This window comes from Scyliorhinus canicula, chromosome 19 (genome assembly GCF_902713615.1).
Source record: "Scyliorhinus canicula chromosome 19, sScyCan1.1, whole genome shotgun sequence".
NCBI classification, from domain to species: Eukaryota; Metazoa; Chordata; class Chondrichthyes; order Carcharhiniformes; family Scyliorhinidae; genus Scyliorhinus; species Scyliorhinus canicula.
Genome location: NC_052164.1, coordinates 89,031,236 through 89,057,771, shown reverse-complemented (window position 1 = coordinate 89,057,771; position 26,536 = coordinate 89,031,236). Strand labels below are relative to the sequence as shown.

Here is a 26,536-nt window from a genome sequence, read left to right as displayed (position 1 = left end):
ACACCACCAAACCGGCAATGTACACCGCACAATTCTTGAGTGAAGAAATGATTTTGTTGATTAGTCTTTGGAATGTTGCTGGTGCATTCTTCATCCAAACAGCATAACTTTAAACTGGTACAGACCATATGCCATTACAAAAGTCAAAACGTACTTTGTTCTTCCTGATAAAGATGCTTGCCGGTATCCTTTAAGTAAGCCAATTTTGGTAATGAAGTTTGCTTGTCCCGCCTTTTCGATACACTCTTCCAAACAAGGAATCAGATGCAAATCTGACTTCATAACTGCATTGACTTTCTTGTAGTCCACACATAATCGTGATGCTCCATCTGGTTTTGGTACCATCACAATAAATGATTAGAATCACTACTTACCTCACAGCTTTAGCAGACACACTGCCTATAGGTATTTTAAACCGGATTTTTAAAATTACAATACTGCCACAAATATAATATACAAGTTCTTACATTCATCACACCAAAGGCTCTTGATAGTCCTTCCTTCTCGATTTGTGAGTAGCCTTTTTTGGCCTCTGAGAGGCCCCTTGACACCTATGCTATTGGCCTTTCAGAGCTGTCGTCCATCTAATTGGACAATACTGCACCAACCCCGTGTGAAGAGGCGTTGTAGATCAATATCAGTTCTTTAGATGGGTCGAAGTGTACCAACAGGTTTGAAGGATACAGCAATTGCTTTACTCTGTTGAAAGCTTCTGCGTTGGGAGCCTTCCAAGAAAAATGATGTTTCTTTTTCAAATTAAAGGATAATTTAGCGTGGCCAATCCACCTACCCTGCACATCTTTTGGGTTGTGGGGGTGAAACCCACACAAACACGGGGAGAATGTGCAAACTCCGCACGAACAGTGACCTGGGGCCGGGATCGAACCCAGGTCCTCAGCGTCGTGAGGCAGCGGTGTTAGCCACTGCGCCACCGACCGTCCTCCATTCAGAATTTTAAATATTTACTATTGCCGCTCCTAATTGTCATTGTTCTAATGAAAAAGGATCCAATTTTTGTTGCATTTGTATTTCCTCATACTTACTGGTGAATCTGGAAGAGTCATCTTGAAAGTTTCAGTACCCTTCCTATAGTGCGAAGCCCAATATTGCGCACAGTATTTTGAACTGAAATGCTACATTATTTCGGCTCACTCTGATCACCTACTTTTTTTTCTACCTTATACCACTTGTGGCAAAAAAAAGGCTTATTTTTGTGGCCTTTAATATTTTGTCTACCTATAGTACAAATCCCTCTGTACCCTCTCGAATTATATAAAAATATAATTACCACTGTTATTGTTTTTAATCAAAATGTTGCACCTCACACTGACACTGAAATTCATCTGTCACCTTTTTAGCCCATTCGGTGGCTCAATATTTCATTCCAGTTTCCTTTGCTTTTTCAAATAATTAACTAGACCCTCTGATTTGGTATCATCTGCAATTTTCTGCATCATTCGTTCTGGACCTGTATCCAAATGATTGATACACACAGCAAACAGAAGTGGAGCAAGGGACAAGCCCTGTGGGACACCATTACACACTGTCAACCGCTTTGAAAAATTGCCCTTAACTCATACTCTGCCATTTCTTTCCTTTCTAACCAATTTTCTTATTGTGTTTGCTATTCCCCTCCTTTATCTACACTACTCGATCTTTGTTCATATTCTCCCCTATGGCAACCTGCCAACAACTTTCCAAAAGGCCACTTACATTACATCCTCTGAATTTCTCAACATCCCCCTACCCCCACCCCGCGCTGCACTTACTATGTTTCTTACCCTCTCAAAATCTTTTGGAGATTTTCATGCATGATCATTCCCCTCAAGATTAGTGCTGGCTATACTTCAATCTATTCTGCCTTTGTCAAGGCACATGACTACTTCATCCTTTAATTAGAGCATCAAAAATTTTTCCCTACCACAGATGTTAAGTGAACTGGTCTGTAATTATTTGCATTAGCTCTGCTTCCCTTGTCCAATGGGCAAGATGGCATAATTTAGCCATAATTGATCATTTAATTCCGAGGAGACATTCAGAAGACCAATGCAAGAAATAAAAATATCACAACCGTGCAACGGTACATGATTATTTGAGACTGATGTTTAAGCTCATTTGTCAACAATTCTGTTCATCTGTGAACAGAAGCACATCAGTAACATATAAGATAGTCAGAGGGTTAGATAGGGTGGACAGTGAGAGTCTTTTTCCTCGGATGGTGATGACCAACACGAGGGGACATAGCTTTAAATTGAGGGGTGGTAGATATAGGACAGATGTCAGAGGCAGTTTCTTTACTCAGAGAGTAGTAGGGGTGTGGAACGCCCTGCCTGCAACAGTAGTAGACTCGCCAACTTTAAGGGCATTTAAGTGGTCACTGGATAGACATATGGATGAAAATGGAATAGTGTAGGTCAGATAGGCTTCAGATGGTTTCACAGGTCAGCGCAACATCGAGGGCCGAAGGGCCCGTACTGCGCTGTAATGTTCTATGTTCTATGTTCTAGTAGGCCATTCAGCCCCTCCAGCCTGTTTCTCCAGCCAGTTACATAGTCACAGGTCTGCACCTTCACCACTACCTACCACCTGTGATATTTCAAAGGGAAGGGTTTGGGACGAGAGGGAAAAGGTAAAACGCTGACAGGAAGAGATCTGTTCACTGTGTGCTGCAGACGTGGAGATGTTTTATAGCACTATATCATCAGAGGGTGAACAAATGGGCGCATCACAGAAATATCAACAAGTGTCCGAGTTGTGACAAAGATTGAGTTCATGGTTCATGTTAATATTTTAAAGGCAATATTTAGTTCTGGAAAGATTATTTTTGTGACAGTGAGGAAAGTAAAATGCTTGGCTTTAGCGATTGCTGGACCACCTAATAAAAAAAATGGCAATTCAGTCTCAACGTTGGTTTTCCCCATCGTATTGTTCGGTGCATGGCCGAAAAAAAATGAAGGGGCATCACATTGGCGAGGTGGGCTGCGATTGAGAGAGTGCCCCAATACAAGAAATTAAAAATAGAATCCCCCACCGTGGAACGCCCCCGTGGCACAGTCGCCTGGAAATCACATGGGTACTGTGAAGGGGCACTGCCAGAGCGCAACTTTCTCCCCCCCTGGGGGAGTACTGACATGCATGCATCCGGCAGGTATTACTCGCCAAGTATATGTCATGGGGCCTTTCGTGATTCACGCCGACGTGAATGGACAATCTAATGTGGGGAGGGGGATCTAATGTCTACACTGCTTGAAAGTGTAGTCTAAAGAGGTTTTTAGCTTTGGGAGTTAGCACTGAATTAGTTTAAAAGTATTCAGTGAAATGTGAAAGGATATGTCCTAGTGGAGATGAGTGGAGCTTGAGAAGATTCTCTGGTTTTACTTTAACTGTATGTTTTCTGGCAGAGAAGGATTGGTTGCGGTTTGGACCTTGTGTGGTTTGCAGCTCACAGATAAACCTTGAGAGCCATTTGGTATTGTGACAGCACAGGAGAAGTCTTGGGAAGCTGAAAAGGTGGCAGAAAGTAACTGATTTCATGCTGGATAGGTTCAGGGCTCAGTGCAGCTGGGAGAATGGAATTCAGAGAAACTCTAGGGCAGTGCCGACTTAATGAAGCTAGTGGTCTGCAAAAGAGCTGAAATTATGCTTGTAATTAGAAGCAGGAGTGCAGCTTTATGGAACCTGTGGGATGCAGTCTCAGGAGAAGAGGCTAAACAATCAGGAAGTGAACTGTCATTGAGGCAGTCCAAGTCGGAGCAGCTTTTGAGAGAATTCAGAGGTTAGAGCTTCAAAAGTCAAAAGTTGAAATCCCTCGTGAGGGTGACAGAGTTTCAATGAGATTTTGTGAATTATAATTTTCACTAATTTCTGCGGGGATTTCTGAGAAATCCATGGGATCGGTCTTGGTCACATCTGCCATTTAATGTGCAGTGGTGGTGTTTTACGACAGTTTGGCTGCTGATACATATTTACCTCATGTTAATTCTGAATGTTAGAGTATAAGATAGATTGTTTTACTTTTCTGACTTGTTTTATTCTCACAGTGGATAACTTGGATTTCAGACTTTGTCTGCTTAAACAAAAAGTTACAGATCACAAACCAGTTTGTAACAGCATTGCAGAATTGTAAACCTTTTTGAATCCTGAGGCATGAGGTAGATCATTTCCTAATGCACGGTCATAGATTGATGCTCCGAGATTTTCAAACTCGCTGAAGTCTGTCAAAATCCAGTGAGACTGCATCCACTGTCAGTTAAGGTGTGCCACACGTCCTTCTCCCCAATCCATCCTCTCATTGGTCCCACAATGTGGTCTTATTCACTCCCCTCCTGAAGCTGCCGACCCACGCTGAAATATATCCCAACCGCCCAGTACCTCATCCAAGTGGAGCACGCTTTAAGAGCGATCCCCAAGCATCAGGAGGCTGCCTGAAAGCAGAGAGCATCGTACCCAAGCTTCCCTTGGCTGCAATCCACACGTGGAGCTTTTCAATGTACTGGGTCACTGGGAAACAATCAGGAGACAGCAACACTGGCTGCATTTCCAATAACTTGAGCACGAACTATTCCACATGGCGTTTCATTACAGGAGGTGGCATCTTCATGCAGTAGGTTCATTTTCAAAAACTGAAAAAAAAATAAAGAAATAGATTGCTTGGAATAGATGGAGCTTGTAAATAGCCTCCAAGATTACATTCACAAATTTGCTGACAGTGTAGGAGAATGGCAGTAAGTTTAAAAGAGTGAATAGAATCCATTACACAGGAAGATAATCATCCCACAGCTGAATGATGTCCATTAGAAAACATTTTTATGACATTGATAGTCATTTTTCATTAACTTCTGCAGTATTATATCCCAAGTTACTCAACTATATTGCTCTTCATCACTCATTCGCAGATTGCTGGCTCCTCCAGAAAGCCTAGTTTGCACTTCTCAGTTTCTTTCCTGCCGGGACATCTTTCCACCTGATTCTCACAGAAATGTGTCCTAAACAGCTTTGAAAATGAAGGATTTATGTCGGTAATTGCAAATGCTTTTTAAATGGATTTCATGATTTCCCCTTATCTCTCTGAATTCTTTCTTCACCTGAAATACCGGCAATCACATCCTTCTTGTATCCCAGCCCATTACCGCATATCTCATCCCAAGACTGCGCATATTTTTCAACTGGGAGTTATTTTGTTCGAATCTAAATGTGTTTCCAGGCCAGTGGAAGGTTAACCATTGATAAGGTACAGAATTACACAAGTATTAAGGGAGTAAACCTTGTCTCGATGGTGAGATCATCCTGGGTCGTAGAAGAATATGCAAATCTTCAAACTGTTACCTGATCTTTTCTGTGCAACCACTCCGCAGGTTTTCAGTGACACAGAACATTAGGCTGATGTGCAGAGAATATCATTTTCCCTCCAAGTGCTGTGCGGTGAACACTGAAGGAACAGAAGGATCAAGTAATGTTCTGATTAACTTTCCCCCCCATCAACAGCTGGAGGATATCTGTGACTATCTTGGGCTGATCCCACAATTTGCTTACTCATTTTCTACTCTTCTCTGCTCTTTTGAAGGCACTGAATTACCTTCATGTACAGCAACTCTCCAAAGCATTGCCTACATGACTTGTCTTTCCCCCTCCCTTTTGTTTCAGGAGCATAGGAGCAGGAGCAGGCCATTTGGCCCTTCGAGCCTGCTCCACCGTTCAACAGGGTCACGGCCGATCTGGTTGTGGTCTCAACTCCACTTTCCCCTCCCCCTCCCCATAACGCTTGACTTCCTTGTCTATTCAATATCTGTTTAACGCTGCCATGAATAAATTCAAAAACATTTAAATTAAATTCTATTATTTTCCTCCCCTCTCCTTGCTGCAATATAACTCCATGTACAGCCCATGAGGTTCAAACATGATGGGCTAGATCCTCCGGTTGCCCAGCCGCCTGTTTATCGGCAGTGCGCCATTCACTGGCGGCGGAATTCTCTACACCCGCCACTTGTCAATGAGATTCCCCATTGAAGCCACCCCACGCCGTCGGGAAACGAACGGATGGGGGAGCACTGCTGGCGGGAATATAATAATAATCTGCATTAGTGTCACAAGTAGGCTGACATTAACACTGCAATGAAGGTATTGTGAAAATCCCCCAGTTGCTACACTCCGCTGCCTGTTCAGGTACACAGAGGGAGAATTCAGAATGTCCAATTCACCTAACAAGCACGTCTTTTGGGACTTGTGGGAGGAAACCGGAACACAGAGGAAACCCACGCAGACACGGGGAGAACGTACAGACTTCACACAGACAGTGACCCAAGCCGGGAATTGAACCCATGTCCCTGGCGCTGGGAAGCAACAGTGCTAACGACTGTGCCGCCGTGCAGTCCATAAGAGAATCTCAATGGCCAGAGAATTCTAGGCATTAACTATTATTCTTAACAAGTGAGCATAGATGATGGGTGCGATTTGCTGGCCATTCCCGTCGGCACAATCATCTGGTCCTGCCCACGGTGGTCCCCTGCTGCATGTTCCCCAGTAGTAGAGGGTGTGAACAATGGAAAAAACCCCAATGGCAGGTCGTCTCCGCATCGCAGAGTGGGCAGAAAATCCCACCTCACATATTGGGAGCTTATTCCACTGCAGAGGGGAGTACACCTGAGTCCATATCTGCTCTCACAAAGTCCCTAATCTCGTGAACCATGATAAATTGTGTTATAGACGGGAGAGTTTGGCCTCCTCATTTAAGGAATACGTCTGGTTCGCTATTGTTCGTAAAATGGTCCACCCATTGGAAAATTATCCATTCTACTCCAATCTTTCAGATTGTGTTGGGCGGGAGTGGGTGGCTGAATATAAAAAGGAAAATGACTCAGTTGGCAATGTTTTTATCTGCTGCGTCACGTGTCCTTGAGTTCTGTAAATTAGTTTTGCTATTGACAGGTGACAATAGATGAACTGGAACCCTTAATTCCTTCCCTTCTCTCAGTAATCAGTGTGGTTTTTTTCTGAAAAGATAGATGTGTGTTTCTAAATCCATGTTAGTGTATGATCAATTTTTAAAATGCCAGCAGCAGACTTTCATGGGTTTCAACAAAGAGAATTATTTATAGATACGCTCACCCCAAAAGGTGTAAATTCTACATAAATCAAATACCACGTAATCAAGAAAGATACAATTAAAGAGGGTAGTGCAGTTCTGCAAGTAGAAACCAGTAGAGTAGCTAACAGTGCATATCCCTTTGAGAGACCAATGAAGAAGGAAGTGTTTCTCACTCTTGAATTGTCATTTTAGATGGGTAGGGTTCAGATGTTAGGATTACTTTGAAGAGGGTAATGTTCAGCAGGTCATGAAGACAAGCATTGTGACTGTTGTATCAGGAGGTCCAGTTTCTTTTCAGATGTCCTCGTAACTTTGAAGTCAGGCGGGATGCTGTTTAAAAGACGATCAAAAGGTAAAGATGGCACAGCCTTTCTCTGTAGCTGTTGTGTTGTTGGTGTTATTCTGCAGACTGTCCCAGGTCTCTTCATAGTTTTGGAATAAAACTCAGTATCAGAGATTCAGTTTCAGTCATGTGGTCAATGGCCACTGACATACAAAAGAATACTTAACTTGTGGATAATTCATCTCATCAGCTATCTTTTACATTCCAAACCTGGAGACGTAGGACAGGATTTCCCAGCCCCTCCCACCGGTGGGGAATTTTCCAGACCTACTGTGGCAGTTCCCTGGCAGTGCAGCGGGCAAGCAATGCAAATGGTCATTGACTTCAGCGGGACCAAAAGATCCGCTAGTGGACAATGGCAAGCAGCCTCTACCACTGGAAAATCCACTGCGGTGAGGCCAGAAAATCACGGTCATAGAGTCAAGGCGCAGAATTCTCCCATCTCGTCCAAAGTGGCTTAGGCGATGGAGAAGCAAGCTGGAGCCAAAACATCAAAAAACCCATTGGTGTAAAATCATGTTGCAATTCTCCCAATGGTGGGATAAAGGCGGGTTAGTCTGCCCACTGGCTGGTGGTATGAATGGTATTTGCATCTCATGAATGCAAATCAAAACAGCTGCCCGCCGGCATCCCAAGTCAGGCCTTCCAAACTTACGTCATGTCAGCGTGATGTTAGAAACATACAAACGGTATGTACAAACAGCAGCACGGTAGCATTGTGGATAGCACAATTGCTTCACAGCTCCAGGGTCCCAGGTTCGATTCCAGCTTGGGTCACTGTCTGTTTGCGTGGTTTCCTCTGGGTGCTCCGGTTTCCTCCCACAGTCCAAAGATGTGCAGGCTAGGTGGATTGGCCATGATAAATTACCCTTAGTGTCCAAAATTGCCCTTAGTGTTGGGTGGGGTTACTGGGTTATGGGGATAGGATGGAGGTGTTGACCTTGGGTAGGGTGCTCTTTCCAAGAGCCGGTGCAGACTCGATGGGCCAAATGGCCTCCTTCTGTACTGTAAATTCAATAAAATGAAACATTTGGGGCGGGATTCTCCGAGTGTCCGTGCCGAAATCGTGATCGGTGCGGGTCGGAGAATGGTCGTCTGACATGATATCAGGTCCGACGCTGCGCCCGCGATTCTCCGGCCCTCGGAGAATCGGCGGCAATCATGCGCGCGGTCAACATGGCACCGATCGGGGGCCATTGAAAGACGCCCCCGCGACAATTCACTGAGTGTAGGCCGAGTTCCCGATGGCATGGTTCTCTCCTGGTTCCACCATCGAGAACTTGGCGTGGCGGCTGCGGACTCAGTCTGCGGCCGCCCTGGAGGGGGACAGGGGGATATTTCACAGAGGAGGCCTCCAAGATGACCAGGCTACCCATCGGGGTCCACCAATCCGCAGGCACGCGCGATCTGGAGGAGGGCTATGTTTTTTGTGCCGGTCCGTGGTGTGGGTCGGCCATGTCACGCGGGGTGGCCGATGCAGGCCGTCGCCGTGCGCATGCGCAGACCCCCGACCGGAAGTGCAGGGTCCCGTATCGGCAGCCGGAGCTGCGAGGAGCACGCCGGGGCCCTGATAGCCCCCTGCAAATCGGAGAATCACCCTGTACTTTCCCCAGGTAAGTCCTGAGTGACTCGCGCACGTTTTGTCGCGACATGGGGACATAGCCCATAATTGGAGAAACCCTCTCAGGACTTAGAAGCAGGAGTAGACCGCTCGGCCCCTTGAGCCTGCTCCACCATTCAATAAAATCAAGGCAGATTGGATTGTAATCTCAACTCCACATTCTGCTGACCACTGATAACTTTTACCACCCTTGTCAATCTAGAATCTATCTCGTTCTACCTCAAAAATATTCAAATATTTTGCTTATTCAGGAAGAACTTTCCAGAAACTCACAACCCTCTGAGAGAAAACCTCTTCTTATCTCCGTCTTAAATGAGCAACCCCTCATTTTTAAACAGTGACCCCGAGTTCTAAATTCACTGGCAAGTGACAACTTCCTCTCCACATCCACCCTGTAAATACCCTCAGAATCTTAAAGGTTTAGGTCAAGTCGCTTCTTACTTTTCTGAACTCTAGTCAGTACAAACCTAACCTCTCCAACTTTCCTCATTAGCCAACACACAATTTCCTGGTTTTAGTCTAGTAGATCTTTTCCGGACCGCTTCTAACACATTTACATTACTGTACACAATAATCTAGATGAGGTCTCACCAATGCCCTGTGCAACTGAAGCATCAACTCCCTACTTTTGTCATCAATTCCCCTTGAAATAAACAGCAAATTCTATTTGCTTTCCTATTTACTTGCTGCAACTGTAAAATAGCCTTTTGCAATTCATGCACTAGGTCGGGGACATCCAAATCCCTCTGCACCTCAAAGCTCTGTAATCTCTCACTATTTAGACAATAAGCTTATTTTTCCTGCCAAAATGAAAAATTCCACACTTTCCAAAATTATACTCCATTTGGCAGAGTTTTGCCCACTCGCTTAACCTATCTTTGTCCCTTTCTGGCCTCCTTACATACGCTTCACAATTTACTTTTCCACCAATATTTGTGTGGTCAGCAAATTTCTCAACCATACCTTCAATCTCTTCATCCAACTCATTTATATAAATTGTAAAAAGTTGATGCCCCGGCACTGATTACTGTGGCATACCACTCATCACATCCTGCCAAGCAGAAAAATACCCATTTATGCCAACTCTGTTTCCTGCCAGCTGACCAATCTTCAATCGATGCCAATATGTTACCCTCTACACCATGAGCTTTTATTTTCTGCAACAATTTTTGATCTGGCACCTTATCAAATTTACTTCTAGAAATCTAAGTATAGAATATCCACCGGTATCCACAGCACATTATAGAATCATAGAATTTATAGTGCAGAAGGAGGCCAATCGGCCCATCGAGTCTGCACCGGCCCTTGGAAAAAGCACCCTACGTAAGCCCCATGTCTCCACCCTATCTCCTTTATCCCCAAAACCCAGTAACCCCACCTACCCTTTTTGGATGCTAAGGGCAATTTATCATGGCCAATCCACCTAACCTGCACATCTTTAGACTGTGGGAGGAAACAGGAGCACCCGGAGGAAAGCCACGCACACACGGGGAGAACGTGCATACTCCATACAGACAGTGACCCAAGTCGAGAATCGAACCTGGGACCCTGGAGCTGTGAAGCAACTGTGCTAAACACTGTGCTACCATGCTGCCCATCCTCCTACCGTGACTCCTTCAAAGAACTCCAATAAATTGGTTAAACATGATGTCCCTTTCACAAAACCATGTTGACTCTGCCTGGTGACTTTGAATTTTCCCAAGTGCCCTTCCATAACATCATTAATAATAGCCTCTAATATTTCCCGTATTACAGACGTTAAGCTAACTGGCTTGTCATTTCCTGCTTTCTGTCTCCTTTCCTTTTTGAATAAAGAGGTTACTTTTGCTATTTTCCAATCTAATGGAACCTTCGCCAAATCTAGGGAATTTTGGAAAATTAGAACCAATGCATCATTCGCAACTCCTTCGAAGATGGGTGAAGTCTATCGGGACCTGGGAATTTGTCAGCCCGCACACCCACTGAAGTGTTGGCTAGTGTAGGCTAGAGAGATGAACAGACACTTCCAACACTGACGAAGGTTCAACACAATTTTATTAACTACATCTAACTAACTAACACATGATGACTGTGGTTATAAGTAATGCTAACTTAAACTAGAGACCTAAGCCTTGTCCGAACCAGTTGATTCTCTCAGCACGTGTTGTGAGTTCATGCTGGGCTGAATGAGTTCCTGTTACACTCAGAGGCAGCACCCAGAATGAGCGGGAACCATGGTGCCCTCTGCCTTTATAGTGTGTGTATTCTAACTGGTGATTGGCTGCGGTGTTTGTACATGTTGATTGGTCCCTGTGTGTGTCCATCAGTGTGTGTCTGCACCATGATATACTGGTGTATATTATGACACCCACCAGCTAGTTTGTTGCCACTTCACTGGTGATTGTAATTTTCCTGAGTTCCTCTCTTCCTTTCATTTCCAAATTAACAGCTGTTCCTGGGGTGTGGGCTGCGACCTCTATAATGAAAACCAATGCAAAACACTTGTGTAATTCAACGGAATTGCTCGACTCACATTATCAATTCCTGAGTCACACTTTCTATCGGGCCAACTTTCACTTTGGTCATTCTTTTATTTTTAAAATGTCTGTACGTTGGTCTTAAAGCTGATAGCTAAAGAGTGATCTGCACAAGACGGCCCTCTGTCAGCAATAGACTTCGAGGTGAGCGTAACAAAGCCTACCTGCCATTGCACTGCTACTGATCTGCTGTTTACCACTCTGCTGGGCAGACGGGTTCCTGCCCTCCATTTACATTCCGAGCTGGTCGTCAGGGACAGCATGGTGCTGCTGGATCCATGGATCTCCTGTGTCATCGTCTCGGATTCAGTACAGCACCTGAGGTTGGGGAACACAGGGGGTCTCCTTCTCCTGGTGCCACACACTGGTCTCCATCGGGACAGCACTGCGCTGTGGGATTTGTGCAGCCACTGCAATAAAGGTTCAAAATTCAACTGGCGGTAGAGTGCAATGTGAGACTGGGTGTGGAGGGGTCGGACTTACAAAGACAAGGGGGAAACGTGGAAGGAGGGCTGTGCAAGGAGGGGGGTGTTTGGATGGGCTAGGATGGCAAGCTGAGCGGCATGAAGAGATGAATAATTGAGTGGATGAAGTAGATGAATAATTGAAGGCAGGAAAGATCAGGGGGAGGGAAGCTGGACCCTGACAAGGCTGCAAGAGAAGCTCACAAAGAAGAGGGTCAAAGGATACCACATAGTTTACAGACATTGTTTGATGTGGAGATGCCGGCGTTGGACTGGGGTGAGCCTAGTAAGAAGTCTTACAACACCAAGTTAAAGTCCAACAGGTTTGTTTCAAACACTAGCTTTCGGAGCACTGCTCCTTCACCTGATTCACCTGAGGAAGGAGCAGTGCTCCGAAAGCTTGTGTTTGAAACAAACCTGTTGGACTTTAACCTGGTGTTGTAAGACTTCTTACTATACATTGTTTGGGCTGTTTAGCACAGGGTTAAATCGCTGGCTTTGAAAGCAGACCAAGGCAGGCCAGCAGCACAGTTTGATTCCCGTAACAGACCTCCTGAACAGGCGCCGGAATGTGGCGACTAGGGGCTTTTCACAGTAACTTCATTCGAAGCCTACTTGTGACTATAAGCGATTTTCATTTTCACATAGTATACAGGGTAGAGATCCAAGTGGGCACCTTTACAGGGGATCAACTCAGGGGGAAGGTGGTTGAATCGAGGAACAGACTTCGCCTTGAGGCTGTGAGCCTTTTCCCTTTGGGTTGCTGACTTCCTGCATGGTTTGGTGAAGACAGGTGGGCTGGAGGGTGTGATGTGAGTGTGCTGGACTGGTATTCAAATATGGCGCCTGGAACTTTGGACCCACCAGCTGACGGCGGACAGACAAACAAATTGCTGGCCTGCCAAGTGACTTGGAGAGGAAGTCGCCTGAGCATAACTAATGAGGTGCCACGCCTAGAGTCTTGCGCGGGATCCTGCCATTCTGGCCAGAGGAACGGCACCACCATAGCATTTAGTGTCAAAAATTGAGAACTCCACTCCAGAAGTCCACTGACTGTTTTTCGGATTAGATATCAACTATGGGAGGGGTGATCTCCAGAAAGGAGTTCTGTCTAGGCATAGCCATTCAAGGGAAAGATCCCACCCACTATGATTCAATTCAGAACTTTTCTGATGCTTAATAGTCTGGTTTGAAATTGCAAATGTCTCCTGACCCTCTTGGCAACCATCTTAACAGCTTGTTAGCATCAATTTTCAAATAAATGAAGGCAGTTCCAGAAGCTTCTAAACAAGCATACTTCATTTTAAAGTTATGAATACCATATGCTTTTCAATTGAGCATGACAGATTGCTTTCAAAATGGTGGATGCAGAAGATCTCACGACGTCATATCATATCTCGGACATGCGTCACTGTTCCTCATTGTCCCCAAGGCATATCATGGAATTTCTCCTGAACACAAATTTGGGATCACCGCGATGATAGGAAGTGCAGGAGTTCAAGGTAAGGCCCACAACCACCCTCAAAAGGCACATAGGGATGGGCTGTAAGCTTTCCCACTTTTCATCCATACACTTTGAATGACAAAAAAAAGAATAGGCACAGGAATGTATCCCAAAGTCTTGGCCAACAATCCTCCCACAAAATCTACAAAAAAATCAATTCACCAGATTCACCTAATTTTCTGCCTATGGAACCTTGGTAAGTAGATTAAGTGCTGCCATATTTTATATAAATATCATCAATTAATGCATATGCATTTCATCAATTACAATACTTCGCACATATTAACATTTTTTTATTTAAATACGGAAATATCTTGGTGATCCTTTGTCTGCCGCAATAATATGCTTCCAAAACATAACAGGACACTTCATACAACACCTGTAACACAGACACTACGCTGGAATCTGGCCTGAGTTTAGGAGGAGTCAGAATTGCTCTTTCAATCCCAACAACGAAAAGAATCAAAAGATTTTCAGGACAAAACTTCACCTCTTTCACTTGGTTGGCTATGCTGCTGCTGACATCATTGCACCACGGTTAATAAAAAGAAGAACTGCTTGACCATAGGGTAATCATTGGTGCTAGCTTAATGCTCTTCACAGCTGGCCTTCCTGGCAAGGACAGACTGAAGAGACAGGGCTGTGCTTTCTCCACCCTGCGCTATAGAAAATGAAAAATTGAAACTGCGGCTTTATATTAGCATGTGGTGCAGAAATCATACTGCAGCCCTCGAAAGGAGGATTGCCGTTTTATGTTGACTGAATTACAGTACGAGTTGTAACAAAGTTCTGTGCATTTGATGCAGAACCCAAAATTATACCCAAGTTACTCAAATAAATGAGTATATAATAAGAATAATAGCTTATTGCCACAAGTGGGCTTCAATTAAGTTACTGTGAAAAGCCCCTAGTCGTCACATTCCGGCACCTGTTCGGGGAGGCTGGTACGGGAATTGAACCCGCGCTGCTGACCTTGCTCTGCATTACATGCCTGCTATTTAGCCCACTGTGCTAAACCAGCCCCTTGCTAAACCAGCCCCTAAGAGCTGTGTAATGAGGCAGTGTCATCATATTTCATATGTCTGCCTCGAAGGACATAAAAACTATTTAGACGACACGGTGGCACAGTGGTTAGCACTACTGCCTCACAGCACCAGGGACACGGGTTCAATTCCAGTCTCGGGTGACAGTCTGTGGAGTTTGTACATTCTCCCTGTGTCTGCATGGGTTTCCTCCGAGTGCTCCAGTTTCCTCCCACAGTTAAAAGAGGTGCAGGTTAGGTGGATTGGCCGTGTTAAATGGCCCCTTTAGTATTCAAAGATGCGCAGATTAGGTGGGGTTGTGGGGATAAGGTGGGGGAGAGGGCCTAGGTAGGGTGCTCTTCCCGACTGCAGACTCGATGGGCTGAATGGCCTCCTTCTGCACTGTAGAGATTCTACAAATTCTATGGAATCTATGGAATATGATGGTGAACCTTATAAAGCTTTATATAAAGTGACAAAATGTAGATTGATCTGGGGAGAGGGGGGCTGCAGCTGTTGTTGCCACAAATCTTTTCTTTCGGATGAGACGATACAATATGGCTTTGGACTGCCTGTCCAGTTTGAGGTGAAATATTCCACAGCACTCAAAAGGGCAAGAGGAGGGGAGTTCCTTCATTGTCCAGGCTAACATCCAGCCTTCACCCAGTATCATCAGAGCAGACAAAATTGATCAATTGGGCGGCACGGCTGGGCAGCACGGTGGCGCAGTGGGTTAGCATTGCTGCCAAGGTCCCAGTTTCAATCCCAGCTCTGGGTCACTGTCCGTGTGGAGTTTGCACATTCTCCCCGTGTTTGCGTGGGTTTCGCCCCCACAACCCAAAGATGTGCAGGGTTGGTGGATTGACCAGGCTAAATTGCCCCTTAATTGGAAAAACTGTATTGGGTACTCTAAATTTTTTTTAAAATTGGCGGCACGGTGGCACAGTGGTTAGCACTGCTGCCTTACAGCTCCAGGGACCCAGGTTCATTTCCGGCCTTGGGTTAATGTCTATGTGGAGTCTGCACTTTCTCCCTGTTTCTGCGTGGGTTTCCGTTGGGTGCTCCAATTTCCTCCGATAGTCCAAACATGTGGCAGTAATGTGGATTGACCATGCTAAATTACCCCTTAGTATCCAAAGGTTAGGTGGGGTTACTGGGTTACGGGAATAAGGTGGAGGTGTGGGCTCAGGAGGATGCCCCTTCCAGGGGCCAGTGTAGACTCAATGGGCCAAATGGCCTCTTTCGGCACTGTAAATTTTCTACTTGCTCTTTCTGAGCTGTTGGTGTGCAATAAAATAACAGACTATATTTTCAAAATTACTGTAACAATCATGAAGAGTTTCAGGATGTTCCGCTGCAGTGATAGGCAGTATAGACATGCAACATATTTGTTTCTACTTTGCCAACCCCAATATTACTAATGTTCCTATTCGGAAAAGCGAGGCGGATAAGAAAATGCAAAGTTAATCAGCCAGCAAACCTTGGGTGCAGCAACCCCTGTTGAATACGATTTACACAATTATTATTTACAAAAATTATTATTTTTTTCTTACCTTTCCACTTTTGACTTTCCTTCAATCTTAATTTTAGATCTGTATCTCCCACCTGGGGCGGGATTCAGCCACTTGTCTCACGGCAACGCGCCATTCCATGGTGACGGGATTCTGTCTTCCCTCCGCTTGTCAATGGGATTTCCCATTGAAACTACCACACACTTCCGGCAAAACCATGGGTGGGGATGCTCTGCCAGCGGGAAAAGAGAATCCCAACGGCGGAGAACTCCTGCCCAGATCTGCCATATGTGCTACTTATTCACCATCGCAGATTTAGATTACACAGTGGCTCGATTGTTTGACATGCAACATTACACAATTCCCAAATTAATAAATATGGAAATATTAAATATGAATACTTAACACAATATTCTATAAGTTGAAAATATTGAATTCTACATGGATTATATGCAGACTCATGGGACAAAACGTTCCTCTTCCTCCCATGGCAGGTTTGCCTGTGGGCGGGAGAAGAGAGACTAGCGGGAGCCAGAAAAGTTAGAAAACTGCCAGCGTAATATCACAGCGTTTCTTCCAGTAGCAGGTCAATGGCATCCCAATCTTCCCGCTAGCAATTGGCGAGAATGTTGTCTGAATTCATTTGCCTCTCAAGCATGCTCATTAAAACAGCCCCCTGCCAGGTCTTGCCTCCCGCCAGCGGGAATTTACCCCAGTGTGAAGCCTTACTGATAAAGAGTGGCATGGCGGTCCTCAATTCACCAGAGACTTTGAGCTTTGTGCAACAAAGACTTTTTGCCACAATGCTACGCTGCTCCTGAAATGAAATGAAATGAAATGAAATGAAAATGAAATGAAATAAAAATGAAAATTGCTTATTGTCACGAGTAGGCTTCAATGAAGTTACTGTGAAAAGCCCCTAGTCGCCACATTCCGGCGCCTGTCCGGGGAGGCTGATACGGGAATCGAACCGTGCTGCTGGCCTGCTTGGTCTGCTTTAAAAGCCAGCGATTTAGCCTGGTGAGCTAAATCAGCCCCTAATTCCTGATTCGCTGTACACCCCTCTGCCAGAGCAGACTGGTTCCTGCCCTCCACCTCCATGTCGCGATGGTCTTCATGGACAGCACCATGCTGCTGGACCCATGGACCCTCAGGTCTCACCAACATGGATCGGTACTGCACCTGGGGTAGGGGAGTACAGGGCCTCCTTCTTCCTGATGCCAAGCACCAGTGTCTATCTGGGCAACACTGTGCTGTGGGACTCATGCAGCCACTGCAAACAACGTCCGAAGTTCCACTGAGGATGGGGTACGAGGTGAGGCTGGAGTGTGGGGGTGGATAGACAAAGACAACGGGGGCAATGTGGTAGGAGGGCTGTGCAAGAAGGATGTTAGGGGAAGGATGATGGCTCACGGTGGCAGGTAGAGGGGGAAACAGGTGGATGAAGAGGACAAACAATGAAAGGCAGGGGGAAAATGGAGGGGCAGGAAGCTAGACCCTGACTAGACTGCATGAAACACAGACATACTAGGAGATCTAAGTGATAGCAAATGTCTTATTGGAAGGGGATGCATGCAGACTGCAGATTACGGAGTGGAACCTGTTCGTGTGGCATATCGGGGATGATTCACATGATCACTAAACAGGTCTGGAGCTGCAGTGCTTTGTGAGGGTTATTGTTGTCCATTGTTCTCTTTGAAACGAGAAATTTGTCAAGGCTCCACTTTAACACCAGCGGCTGGCAGACAGGAGTCAGAGAGTGCAGATATTCCTGCTGTTAAATGGAAAGGAGTCACAGATATTCAGCAGTCCAGGGGATACCTGAACCTCAGCTGAAGGCAGAGAAAGGAGACAGTGCAGAAGAGCAATGGGCAATGCAGAAGGAGCATTGGGAGAATGGTGTGCCCCAGCTGCAGGCAGGGGCCAGGGCTGTCAAAGAAAAAATGCACAGCAGGGTTGTCCTACAGTCAATGTCCCTGGGTTCGGTGGGTTCATACCTGGCAGCAGAGGGTAAGGTGATGGTCACAGCTTGCAGCCTGTAGAGAGGGAATACATAATACATTGATGGGTGAGGGGGGGATGTGAAACTCACATGGGGTGGGGGGGGGGGGGGGGGGGGGGGGGGGGAGAATCCCCTATAAGTGACAGTGCACATGGCCTCCAGATGAGGTGAGTACAAGTCCATGTGAGGCATCGTTGCCAAGCACGTGATGGACTCAGGTGGGGAGCGTGTCACTATCCAGCGCCACAACAACAGAGTCCAGTATTGGTGAGGCAGGCGAGTGAATACTAGGTGGTATCTCTACCTGCGCATTGTGAGGCGGCAGGGAAACCAGAGGCTCAGGGACAGAGGGTGGGGTGATCGAACTCCGTCCTGTAATAAAGGTGCAGCACCACCATCCCGACATTAAGGTAAAATGGCTTCTTCCAAAATCAAAAATAAGATTGGTTCTGTCTGGGAGGGGTACAATGACGTGTGGGAGGATGGCTAAACTGGGTCTACGGCTCCTTCCCGAAATACCTACTCACTTGTTGGTGTCGCTACAGTGGAGAGGGTCCAGGTAAATTACACAGGATACGCACCCCATTGGCCAGGAAGCAAGAGCAAGCCAGATTTCTCATTTCGAATTGGGAAAGGCACAATTCAATCACTTCACATCAAATTTGGAAAAGCTACAGTGTGGAAGACAAGAATGCAGCCTTGCAGGCTTTGGTGGATTGATGCATCAATTCTGCCATACCATCAGTGAAGGGGAATCACAGGTTAACAACTAATGCCACTCATCAGTGTTCAAACAGATTGCATTCATTCACCATAAACAGACATAGTTCTGCCAAGTCAGTGAGTGAAGTTCAGAGCCACTTTGTTTCAATGATGTAATTCACAAGTTCACCCCCAACACACAGGGCTCCAGATGTAACACCTGTGGAATGGAATGCTGCCCATCTCGCTGTGTGTGCTGGAGTCCCAGAGGTAAGGTAACATGAGGAACAACGCAATCTCAGCTGGAAAAGCTTAGCTGCCCAACTTCCAACACAGGTCTCTCATTCACACCTTTCTTTTCAGCACCCTTTAACCATTCTGGTCTACAATATCTTTTCAGAGCGGAGACAGACATGAGAATAGATGCGGTGGTCAAAGGAGCTTTTATAAGATTTTGATTCAAGGCAGACGGTGAAGGAGGTAAAGGTGTCAGCATGCGCAGCTTCAGCAGGAGGTGCTGCGTGAGGGAATAGGCCAGAGGGAGCGTGAGCATAAATAGGAGGCTGAGGAGCAGAAGCCCTGACAGCAAAGACAACTGGCAACATCAAGGGCCTATCGTCCACCAATGTCCTTTCTGCTTAGTGACTATCAAAGTTTTTCCCGATGTTCCGTTCTCTCCCTTTGCATCTCCACCATGAGCTGGCAGCTTCTTCCAGAGGCTCATGATTTTCCTGGGACTGATCGGGTGGCTGGTCTCCAGCAGCCCTCCGAATGCCGGAGATTTGGGTTGTCACTGCCTCCGACTGCCGCGGGGACATGTCAGTGAGGTGTCCTCCAGAAAGTGACCCCAAGTCGAACCTTGAACTACGCCCCATCAAGGTGTGTGCCTCAGCGCAGGCGGGTGAGCGCTGTGACAGTTCTTCCTGAGCCCCATCATCTTCAGACTTGCTCCGGGGACCCGGGGTGCTGCCGGGCTGGCAAGTTGGCCATGGTCTGCTGGTGCCTGCAAAAGACAACAGGGCAGTTTTGAGTGGATGAGCTGAAGCTAATTCAGAGTACATGGCACTCGGTGTGAATTGCAGGATTGCAGGAAGCGATGGGGCTGACATCCTACCAAGTGGTTGCAAAAGGTCAAACTCTGCGTTGCCACAGGAGCGATCCCTGCCTTCGATGGCAAGCTCTGAGGAAACTTCCTCAAATTCACTGAGGACAGTGAGCTCTGCTGTCCCTCCCCCAATCTGGGCTCTCTCACATTTCTTGCACAAGTTTGTTTGTGTGGAGAGAAAAGAAAGAGATGTGATGAGAGGGGTGGTGCAGAGGTTGGGTGAAATGCACGTCCTCTGTGTGTGCTGTACCCTACCCGGAAGGGACAGAGATTGGAGTTCAAGCAACAAGACAGAAGGAATGGGGGTGTTGTGAAAGTCTCGTTGAGAGAGTGAGTGTTAATATATGTCCCTTGCGACTGAATGTATGAGATCTGTGAAGAGAGTAGTCAGTTGAGTACATGATGCCATCCTGAGAGTTTGATAGTGGAGGGAGCTGAGAGAGGACTTACCCTGGGAAAGCAGCGAGGTACGTCATCCACTTCCAGCACTGGATGACACTCCATGGACAGGTGACAGCCATGCTGACCTCCTGAATAACCGCCTCCCAGGCCAGGGAGGTGAGGTTTGCATGCTTTTTGAAACATCCCAGGTGTACAGCACATGTCATTGTCCCAGACTCCACTAATAAGGGAGCGAAAGCTGGTGCTTCTTCTTGAAGCAACTGCTTCTGCCTCCTGGCATGTTGGAGGGTCTCCTGAAGTTAGGTGGGCTGGAGGGAGTGAAATGAGTGCGCTGGACTGGTGTTTAAATATGGCTTTGAGATCTTTGACCCAGCAGCTGACGACGGGCAGATGAATCAGCTGCCGGAATGCCAGGTGTGTTGGAGGGGATCTTGCCTGTGCATAATTAATGGGCTTCCCAGCGCAGATTCTGGGACCGGATTCTGCCATTCCGGCTAACGGTAAAGACACGCGCTGGAGCCCCCCGCCACCTCACTTAGTCTCAGCACGACAGAATTCGCCGATCGGCCGCCATTCAACTAATTGGTAACAAAGTCCCATAGCGCGCTCGTTCAGTCGCGTGTTTCCCGGCGCTCACTGCAGCGAGAAACACATTGCTGCACAACACGGCTCCCGCTGTATCAAGGGTCTCTGAGGGGAATGCACAGTCATGGCCACTGTGCAATGGCAGCTTCGCTTGCTGGAACTCCCCAGTGTGGCGAGAGATCGGATGGCGTCCTGATCTCCGGGCGCCTGTAGCAACCCCCGACCTCCCCCCCCAGCCTAAATGGGAGGGGCCATGTGGCGCACTGTGACGAGCTGATTTTCAGGCGTAGCGTGGTCTTTGGATTGCACCCATAATGTTTGAAGAATTCTTTGAATTAAATCAAAGTTAGAACATTTTTAACTTAAGTACAAATGGATCTTTTACATTGCTGTTCATGGTGAGCCAGATAATATGCAATTTAATAGCTAAAACAGCCTAATGCAATTTAGCACACTGTATATTATTCTGTTGCTAAAGTGACAATGTGTTTAATATGACACACCATTTTAATGCAGCAAATTCTCTCCAGTAAACATCTGATTGATCAGTTCTTTCATACTTGTGGAGGATGTTTACAGATTGCCAGCTATTTTGAAATTCCCACTGGCAAGTCAATCTGTAAATTTCCCATTGTCATTGCCTGAAGCATAAAGTAACCTTCCTTTGATGCTTTAAAGCTGAGGAGACACTTTCAAATGAGGCAGATAGACAGTGTAAACTTTCTCATGGTACTGCAAGTATCTCCAAAATGCTGCATCTATCTTCATTCTTTTTGTTCCTTTTCGCGGAAAGGTATTGGTAGGAGTGAATTACTGGCAGGGACGAGCTGAACCAAATTTTGTTTTACATAGACGTTCAGTGAAACATGGAATTCATTACCACAAGTGATTAAAGTGAATAAAGTCGCCATAGCCCCAGATGACCATAGGCTGCTTTCCCCTTTGACAAGGAGAGCTGACTGGTGGTGATTTAGCCTGCGCGTCACCACACCTCAGGCAAGGGGCAAGGTTGAAAAGGTGGGCCGTCATGAATAACCTCACTCAGTACAGGAATTGGACTTGCGCTGTTGGTTTTGCTGTGCATCACGAACCAGCTGTCCAGCCAACAGCGCTAAACCAGCCCCACCTGTGTTTGAAAAGGAATACCACAAACAGATACGTAGAATGATAATTCTGGTTAAAAGCTAACATAGTGTGAGGAACTCTTTGGCCTGGACATTAATAGCAGTGGACTATGTAGTTCGGGGGGGTGTGGGGGTTGGGGGCAGAGTGGGAGGGGTTTGATGGGAGTAATTATGTTCTGCATCCTCTGCACTTGACAGGGTGCCTTCCTGGAAGTCAGTCTGATTGACAAGTCTTTCCAGGCGGGAAGGACTTTAGAGCAGGTAGCATGATGAGGTAAGTCCGATCCACCATCCAGGGACAGGGTGTATTGAAATGAAATGAAATGAAAATCGCTTATCGATACAAGTAGGCTTCAAATGAAGTTACCGTGAAAAGGCCCTAGTCGCCACATTCCGGCGCCTGTTCGGGGAGGCTGTTACGGGAATTGAACCATGCTGCTGGCCTGCCTTGGTCTGCTTCCAAAGCCAGTGATTTAGCCCTCAGCGTGTCTTGATATAGGAGAATCCTATGAAGACGGGGCATGGGAGGTCCAGAGAGGGCACCTGACCCACAAGCAGTGCTGAAAAGGTGCTTGGAAAGGTCCTTCTGCTCATAATTTCCTGAAGACTGGGGATCATGGCCAGCCACTACTCGATCTAAAGAAATTTGGCTAAATCAGAAACCAAAAGAGAAAATGCTAGAAAATCTCAGCAGGTCTGGCAGCATCTGTAGGGCGAGAAAAGAGCTAATGCTCCAAGTCCAGATGACCCCTTGTCAAAGCTCGTCCAGGTTAAATCAGAGATTGTCACGTTAGAATATTTAATTTGCCAACGTGACACCTGGGATTTGGTTAGCTGCCCTTCCCTTGTTTCACTTTCATTAAACCTAGAAGTGGGGGGGCTTAGAATTGGGTATCACACTTTTAAAATGTTTACATCTAATCTGGTCCCAACCAACCTACTGTTGAAGGTTAAAATTCTGGCCGGAATCCTGAAGAATACAACTGGATTGGTGGGTCTTACTGTGGCCCAGAATCCTCATGAGAAGTTGAGAATTTTGTACTCCAGAATTCTTATTGCCCTGCAATCCATCCTTCAGGATGCAGCCTATAGGATGTACACCGAGCACACCATCAATGAGAGGTTCAACTTGGTAAAACCGGAACGTGATGTTCAAATACCAGAAGACAAAATCAGCCGTGATTTTCACAGGCTGAGAATTAACTTTCTCTGGCAAATAAAATGGCCAAGTGGAAATCTTGGGAGCCATTAATAGAAGAAGCCCCTCCCAATCAATGGGAATGGTCACTTTAAAGTTTATGTAACTCACATTGCTTGATTCAGCAAATCAAACTGTTTGTTCTGTCAATTCCAAACTGTTTAGATGTTGTTAAAATGAATTTCTGAAAAAAAAGCACTGATTTCTATTTCTACCTGTAATTCCCATGATTTTCTGCTGTTCTTTATAATTAGCAAAAATTCTTTGAGTAAATAACTACTATAGTGACCCATCTATCAAGTTCACACCCTTTCCTCTTTCCTTCTCTTCCTCACCTCTGGTTGGCTCAGACTAAAACACAGGTAAATTCATTGCAAAGTGAGGTCCATGGAACCACAGAACTAGAGATAAAAAGGGAGACACACACACAGACTGGAAAGATGCCCCAGATGTTTGTGCTAATCTTTATGCTGCAGAGAACAAGAAATTAGCAGAGTACTGCAACAAAGGAAAGGAAATAAAATAAGGAGGAAAGAGATAAATGTCAAATTTAGTATTTTCGAGAGCTTTGCTTCAGGATTTTCGCGCTGAATAAAAAATAAACATAGACATGTTCTTATCAAAGTGTTTTATTTCAGTGTGGTTTTGTGTAGTTGTCCAAGTGACCAGGTGAGAGAAAATAGATTAGGGTTTTACATCCTTAAATCCCCACACAGGGGGCAGCATGGTGGCACAGTGGTTAGCACTGCAGCCTCACGGCGCCGAGGTCCCAGGTTCGATCCCGGCTCTGGGTCACTGTCCGTGTGGAGTTTGCACATTCTCCCCGTGTTTGCGTGGGTTTCGCCCCCACAACCCAAAGATGTGCAGGGTAGGTGGATTGGCCATGCTAAATTGCCCCTTAATTGGAAAAAATGAATTGGGTACTCTAAATTTTAAAAAAAAATTAAAAAAAATAAAAAATAAAAAATAAAAAATAAAAATTAAATCCCCACACAGTGAGTTACTTTTGCCAGCAATGTGGAAACTAAGGACAGAATTCTTGCCTCCGTAATGGGGAGAGAACAAACTGGGCGGGTGTGTCGTTCCCCACTGTCGGCTGTGGCATGACGCTTGCCAAGCATTTTCACGGAAGCAGAATCGGGCGATGGGTTTGGGGGTTGGTGGTGGTAGGGGAAGTGATGGGTGAGAAGGCTATCTGCCCACAAGAAGTGGCTGGTCAATCAAAGTGAGTTCATCACCAATTAAGACCAATTATTAGAGACCAACTTTACACTGTGTCAGGAGCAGCCAGCCAGAGATGATTTTCCCTGAATTGACTAGTGATGGAAGAGGGCATCCATTTGCCATACAATTAAGGATGGTGAGTGGGCTCTTGATGCTGGAGGGCTATTAAAGCAAGGGAGCGAGAGAGTGCCTCTATCTTGAGGTTAGCCTTTCAGTAATCTATAGGCACCACTTGTGATCCGAGAGACAGCTTGATAGTTGTGCAGAGGAATGCATTCCATTGGTTAGGACATGGGTGAAAGCAGGTAACAGGCAAATTGTGGCCAACAATAGCACTCCTGCCCCTTCCAACTCCACATTCAGTTAACTTTCTGCTGGCAAGCTCTAGTGAGTATTCCTTCGGACAACTGATTAGGTTGGGCACAGACCAGATCATCCTGAATGCAGTCATCACAATGGAAGCCAATTTCCAGTTTGGTTTTAGAACTGGCATTGGGTCATGCATTACCATGTCCAACACCTGTCTTGGATGGCCACCAGAAATGCCTGTACAGTGCTGAAAACTAGTACAGTGTAAGACATATATCAGAGACTGTTTCTGCATTGGATATAAGCCCATTATAGTGGACATTATCGCATACATTCTTGTTGCAGCGCTATGTAATGTGATGAGATAGAATCAAATCACAATGGTAATTTATTAACAGTGGAATAACTCTCTACATACTGTCATGACCCACTGGGCTAGTGCATGGGAAATAAGGGAATCAACAAGAAGGGACCTTACAGTACAAATCAACACAACTCCAACACAGGTCTAGTTCCACCCACTCCAGGGCTTACTCTGAAAATGTCCCACTACCTGGATCTGCGCCCTGCCACCCATAGGCCCAGGTTCCCACACTTCATCCCCATAGGTTTCTAGGCAGGTCATGTGGCCTGTAAAGTATTGCCCCTTAAAGTGGCCACGCTATCACAATCTTCCACCTGGAGAACAAAGGCTAAATCTGCCCACTCTGTGGTATTTGAGCATAGCATCATCATAGTTCAATAGCATTGCAACAAGCCTTATTGTAGAAATGGAGAAGCTCCATGCCTGAGGTAAGCCTGTCCTTAGTAATCTTCTTCCTCCTCAAGAATTTAGAACAAGCAGGTTTGTATAGTTCCACGTTCATTATATCAAAGACAGAATGTTTTGCTCTTGCTCTATATCATAATGCTGAGATTTGTAACAATCTTGATGTATTCCCACCTATTACATTCATGCAGAAGAAGATTTAATAAAAGATCCGATGCCAAATATGCTCCTTTTCTAAAAAGAATATATGAAAGAAATCTGGTCTTGAGGGTCTGAAATGTTCATAGAATTCTTCAATTATGTATCAAGCTCTCATTGACTGCTGGTATTTACTTGCAAAGCATGTATTCACTTGGTTGACTGAGTCCATAGATAGAAGGATGGCTAGACAGCTGCAATAACATCTTCAAATACAATGGCTCAAAATATGCAGCATGCAGATGACAAGAAGCAAGTCAATGTGCCAGATGTGCTGTAAAGCTGGTCAAAAGGCTTTTCATTTCCACATTGGTAATCCACTGTGATCTACACAGTATTGTACTTTTTTATTCACTGCGCAAAAACCTTGTTATATAAACTCTCTTGTTACAAGCATCACTTTGTAAGAGACCTTTATATTTTTTGCAGGTGAATGCTTAATATGCTGCGCTCTGCTTAATAATTTTCCCTCCTCCCAAGAATTAACAGCAAACAGGTTTTGACTTGCTCCAAAATCATTTTATGACAGAAACTTTGCTTTTGAAACTTTGCTGGGGTGACAGGATTACTGGAGATGTTGGGTCGACGAGGCCTGTGCTCACTGGAGTTCAGAAGAACGAGAGGGGATCTCATTGAAACGTGTAAAATGCTGACAGGGCTGGACAGGCTGAATGCAGAGGTGATGTTTCACCTGGCTGGGGGGTGAGAATGTTGGGTGTGGGTTGTCCATGAAAAGGGGTCACAGTCTCATGTTACGGGACAGATCACTCAGGATTGGGAAGAGGAGAAACTGTTTCACACAGAGGGTGGAGAGCCTATGGAATTTTCTACCACAGTACCCTGAGGAGGCCAA

General features: G+C 45.7%; 1 pseudogene; it reads left to right on the top strand.

The window, feature by feature from the left end:
* The first annotated feature begins 22,892 nt into the window (after positions 1 to 22,892).
* On the top strand, positions 22,893 to 23,278 carry LOC119954025 (annotated as a pseudogene).
* Positions 23,279 to 26,536: the final 3,258 nt, after the last annotated feature.